General features: G+C 55.8%; 1 pseudogene; it reads right to left on the bottom strand.

Annotated features, from left to right (window-relative positions):
* Positions 1–361: 361 nt before the first annotated feature.
* LOC129460272 (small ribosomal subunit protein eS6-like) lies at positions 362–2,354 on the bottom strand (annotated as a pseudogene).
* Between the last annotated feature and the right edge of the window lie 3,406 nt (positions 2,355–5,760).

The raw sequence follows: 5,760 nt of genomic DNA, 5'->3' as shown, positions 1-5,760 counted from the left end.
TGCAGCAGGGACATTGATGTCCTAACCAGCAGGACAGAGGGGCACATGGCTCCCTCGGATAAGTCAGGGCTCTCCCCGGAGAAGATAACAAGGACGTGTGGTGAGCATGTGCTCCCGGCAGCGCCAGAGCCCGGCACTACAGCTGGGTTCACTCTGCTCTTCTCCATGGCGCTGAAGCACACCATTGTGTCACCACGGTTTTCTGTGGTGTGACAAGTAATGTTTTTCTAAATACCCAGGCGTCACAGGTTGGGAATGTTTTACTTTTTAATAAATAAAAGGTCATTAGAGTAATTGACGGTGGGTGACTTCACCCTTGCTACATTCAGACGCGCTGTGTCACCAGAGAGGAGGGCTGGGGTCACAGCTGGCAGGACAAATGCCCAGCTCGGCTGTCCACAGTCAGGAGAGGGCGAACAGCTGGGGGCAGTTCTCTGTGGAGCATCAGAAACCCTGATGCCAATCAGGAGATGCCCGGGAATGTGTTGTCTCACATAGTGAAGAAATCTAGGTTATTCTAGCTGGTTTCAGGTATGGCTGTGTTCTGGCCTCTAGAGAAATCTCCAGGACGTTCTCTCTCTCTCTCGCTCCATCTCTCTCTCTCTCCTGGTCTCTCTCGCGTGCGCTCCATCTTTCTCTGTCTCTCCCCTGCCCTCCCCTGCTCTCTCCTCTCTCTCCTGAGTCTCTCTCTCGCTCCATCTCTCTCTCTCCGTGTCTCTCCCCTGCTCTCCCTTGCTCCCTCTCTCTCTCCTGGTCTCTCTCTCTCTCTCTCTTCCCGGCTCTCTCCTGCTCTCTTTTTTTCTCTTTGTCCGCTGCTCTCTCCTCTCTCCTTCTCGCTTTTCCCTGCTCTCTCCTCTCTCTCTTCCACTCTCTCTCTCCCCCCTGCTCTCTCCTGCTCTCTCTCTCTCTGGCCGTTAGCTCTTCCCTCCTGTGCTGCTTCCATCTCAGGCCCCACATGCTGTCCCCTGGGAGCCCCAGAATCCCCTCTGGCTGTGACCCCATCAATGCTGCAGCACCTCCCCTCTCACTTGTGCTTAAGAAAAAGCACAGGACTTCCCCAGTAGCTTCTGCAGTAGTCCTATCTTGCTCTGATTGGCCCTAACGAGGTCATGTGACCCACACCCTACAGAGTGCTGTCCTAGGGAGGTTGTCTGTTTACTATGTGGGCCCCATCAAGTGATTTACCTAAACAAAAGGCGAGGGCCTCACCTGGCCTACAGTGACTGAATGTGGGGAGGGGCAGCCCCACAGGGAGAGCCAAGAGCACCACGGGAGGCAGGGGAGGGGCTGGGGAGGAGCCTCGTGTCCGCGTGGCGAGTCCTTCACAGCAGAACCGTCCGTCCTGGTGTTCAGGGGCTGCTGTCTCTATTCACTCCCCGGAGGAACCTTTCTGGGCTCGTCAGAGTCCACATCAGCCCCCAGGAGTGTGTCTGCTGCACACTTGACCGGCATCCCTCATGCACATACACCAGAAGAAGGGCTGAAAGCCCTGGTCTGTTTCACACCTGAGACACTGACCGGGTGCGGTGGCTCATGCCCGTAATCCCAGCACTTTGGGAGGCCAAGGCAGGGGGATCACAAGGTCAGGAATTTGAGACCAGCCTGACCAACATGGTGAAACCCCATCTCTACTAAATATACAAAAATTAGCTGGGTGTGGTGGCATGCACCTATAGTCCCAGCTACTCAGGAGGCTGAGGCAGGAGAATCACTTGAACCCAGGAGGCGGAGGTTGCAGTGAGCCGAGATTACACCACTGCACTGCAACCTGGGTGACAGAGTGAGACTCTGTATAGAAAAAAAAAAAAAAATGAAAGCAAGACACTGAATCTTGGGTGCTTTGGTCCTAGGTTTCTTACATTCTTCGTTTAAGGGCTTTCAACATATTCCTGGACATCGTCTTCTTTAGAGACACTGAAAAGTCTGCAGATTCTGCTAGCTCTTTTGGGCCCCAGGCAGCGAGACACCATAGTATCAGTCAGTCCAGGAATGTCCTTCTCTCCTATTTTTTTTTTTTAACAATAACCAAGTTGAGAACGCTGAGGTTGGCATCCACAATGCAACGGCGAACAGATTTTCACTGTCTTTCTCCAGTTCTCCTTGGTCTATGGCAGGAATGCCGCTTACTCAGTAGCAGGTGGACACGGCCATGGGTCACGTCACCCTGCTTCATGGGAAGGCTTGTTTGTCGTTCCCACCACTGATCCGGACCACAGAACCCTTCCATGCTTCGCAAGAGCATCAGCAGCAACTTCTGTGGCCACAGGCATCTCATACAAAGTATGAAGTTTGCGTTCATGATCCACTTCAATGAGCTTCTCGCAGCCAGCGGCTGGGAAGATGTTCAGCTTCATCTTGAAGCAGCTCTTCTGTTGGTGTTTTCTTTGTGGTTACTATGGGGACTGCATAAAACATCTCATAACAATCTACCTTAAGCTGGTAACAACTCCAACTGCGTGCAAAACCTCTACTCCTTTCTACAACCCCGTGCTTTATGTCCTCAGTGTCACAGATTACACCTTCTTACACTTGGTATCAATTCGCAGAGCTTTGTAGCTGCCTCAGAAAGGCTTCTGGGCCTTGCTGTTGTGAGTTGCTGTTTCTGTCGGGAGGGAGTTCTGGGTTTCCTGTTCCGCCTTTGTGCTCTCCTCTCTGGAGGTCTAAACGCTCAGCCAGGATCATGTGACGGCCCCGGACTCTCTGTGCTTCTGTCCTGCCCTAGAACAACCTCCTGAGAAAGTGCCCAGAAAGAGCGACCTGGCGGGCCTGAGACGGTGGTCCTGGGAAAGGCCTGCTGGTGCGGGTGCCCTTGGCTGGTGTCTTGGATTCTGGCTGCAGCAGTTCCCTGCGCAGACACACAACCTCCCTCAATAGCGAGGAGCTCCTGTGTCTAAACGCCTGTGGAAGCCATGTGGTCTGTCCTGAGCCCGTTTCCTTCTGGGGATCTGGAATGTCTGTGCGCCAAGCAGAGGTGCCCCCGTGACCAGCCCCCTAGTCGCTGGGCGCTGAGTCTCCGTGGGCTTCCCTGGTGGGCGGCGTCTCACTGTGCTGTCACGTCACGTTGCTGGAGGGACTAAGCACACCCACTGTGGCTCCACAGGGAGAGGACAGGGGTGCTTGTGGCTGGTGCCCTGGACTTGGCTGCCCAGCCCCTGGCTGTGCTCACCCCTCCCCAGCCCCTGCAGCCCTGGATGGCCGTGGCTTCCTGCTGATGCCTAACTCAGGGTCACCACCCCACCATTTCTTCTGCAGCTCCTCCAGCCCCTCTGGGACGAGTTCCATGATTAAGTGGCCCCCATGGGACTCCCTAGGTGGCTCTGGCTTCCTGGCTGCCCCAGCCGACTCATAGGACCCTTTTCTACCGATCATGTCCTCCTGGGAGCCTCACACCCCAGGACACAGAAGGGACCTGGGCCCAGCAGGGGGGTTGCTGACCCCGGAGACAGTGTGTCCACTTTGCTTGGGCCAGAAGTCATTTCATTATCTCTAAGAAGCAGATGGTCTGCTCCTCCTGTGTCTATAATTTTATCTACCTTCACACACACACAAAATGTCAATGTGACTTCCTACCTCTAACTCAGCAAGGAGGACACAGATGCTCAGATGGGAAACGGCTGCTGCAAATGCAGCCTGAGTGTGAGGTCAGGGGCTGTGCAGATAGACAGGCAGACAGACAGATGGAGAGATGGACAACAGATGGATAGATGGATAGGCAGACACACAGATGGACTGACGGACAGACACACAGACAGGCAGGTGGACAGATGACAGACAGACACACATGGACAGGCAGACAGACAGACAGATAGATGGAGAGACAGCAGAGACACACAGGCAGACACACAGTCAGGCAGACCTGGTTAGATCCCACCAGCTGCCCTAAGTAGTTCAGTTGACCGTTCAGAGCTTTTATTGCTCACTTGCGAAGAGGGGCGGGGGCTCCGTCTCCTGATCTTTGGATCACCCTCCATCCCCACCTACCCGTGGGGAAGCCCCCGCCCTACTCTCAGTGGACCTGGGGTGCACATAGCACCGCTCCCTGATGCCAGGCTCCTAGGGCAGTTGCGTGGCCCAGGCCTGGGGAGTCCCTGGACTCCTGGTCACAGGGAGGGGCCCAGGATCAGCGGGGTGCGTGAGGTGGAATTCCAGGCTGGCGGGGATGTTCCGGGCTGGCGGGACCCTGTGGATGCGGATGCAGCTCCCCATTTCTTGCCTTCCAGGGTGTTGTGGTTCTGAAAGAGAAACCCCAGTGCAGTAGGTGAATGCGTCCCCCAGAAATCCCCCAGAGGGTCCCCAGTCACAGTGGACAGTGAAGCCATGACTCAAGCAGGCCCCCCATCCCCGAGTCCCACTGTCCCCTAGTCAGAGCCCACGGGGACCCGGCCTGGGTCACTGTGCAGGAAACGATGCTGGACTCTCTGCGGAACCCATGGGGCCCAGTGATCTGGTCTGACCCAGGAGGACTTAAACGGCCCAGTCCCCAGGGACTTCCTGTGTGACATCACAAGCAGACTGACACCCGTCAGAGCCGCCCCAGGCAGTTGTGTGAGGTGCTCTCAACTTACACCCTTTAAAACAAGGAGGACCCACCCTGCTCCCAGGAGCTTTCCAGATCCACCAAGGGCAGGTGGGAAGAGACAAAGTTTCAGGGTTCCAGCCCCAAGAGGAGATCCAAGGGGACCCCCTCCTCCATCTGACTGAGGAACGGACTCCCCGTCTCCACCGCCCCATGTTGTCATGGCTGCTCACAAATCTCATATTCAACTCAAAAAAGGAGGCAAAACTCCTCTCAACGCCTGCATTTTAAGCAGCAGCTCCTCGGCTCCTGTGTGCTGTTCAGGTGCTCGCAGATTGTCCCTGCTCTCCCCTCCCCCCTGCAGTGAGCTCCCGGCAGCTGGGCCGTACGCAGCTTCCCGTGAGCGGAGGATCGACCTGGGAGCCTGGTGGGAGATCTCCGCCCAGACCAAGCATGAGACCCCCGAGTCTAGTGGGACAGGCCACAGACCAGCGACTGCTGCTGCCCACGCCTGTCCTGGGGACTCCAGACAGTGCTGAGGGGAAGAAGAAATCATTCATTCAGCTGTTCATTCGCTGATCCAGGCAATTATTCATTCATTCATTCAACAGATATTGATTGAGTCCTCCCTTTCAGGCAGGAACTGTTTTATGCACTGAAATACAACTTTTTATACAACAGACACTCTTCCCTCCCTGCTTCATGAAGTTCTGTTCAAGCAGGGAGACAAACATTTGTTAAATGAAACATAAAGTCTCAGTGACAATTAGAGCTTTGAGGGAGAATGAAGGAGCAGGAAGAGGCAGAGGAGGAGGAGCCAGGGCTGCCAGGTGCAGTAGCCCAGGTCGCGCACTGCTCAACTTTGCTGTAGGATTCACGTCACAGCCATCAAAGTCACACTAGGGACTTTCCCAGTAGATGGCCGCACTGTGTCTCAGGAAGGGCCCGTTGCCGCTTTGTCCAGGGCCATCTCGTGGGCTCAAAACCATGGGAGGGGAGGGGTCCTGCCAGGATGACACAGAGTCTGGGGCCCTCACTTTCCTCCCATCAGATGATGCTGAGCCTGGGAAGGCACTGAGACCGCAGCGGAGTGGGCCAGGGGGCAGTGAGAGGAGGGGACGTGGGTGGGGCTGGGCTGGGGCACTGGAGGAGCAGGTCAGGGCCGTAGAGCTGGCGGCGGGTGGGACAAGCCCTGACTCAGGGTCCTGGGCAGGAGCGTGGATTTCGTGCATTCCGGGGGAGCC

Source organism: Symphalangus syndactylus, chromosome 13 (assembly GCF_028878055.3).
Source record: "Symphalangus syndactylus isolate Jambi chromosome 13, NHGRI_mSymSyn1-v2.1_pri, whole genome shotgun sequence".
Taxonomy (NCBI): domain Eukaryota; kingdom Metazoa; phylum Chordata; class Mammalia; order Primates; family Hylobatidae; genus Symphalangus; species Symphalangus syndactylus.
This window is presented reverse-complemented; position numbering and strand designations above follow the sequence as displayed.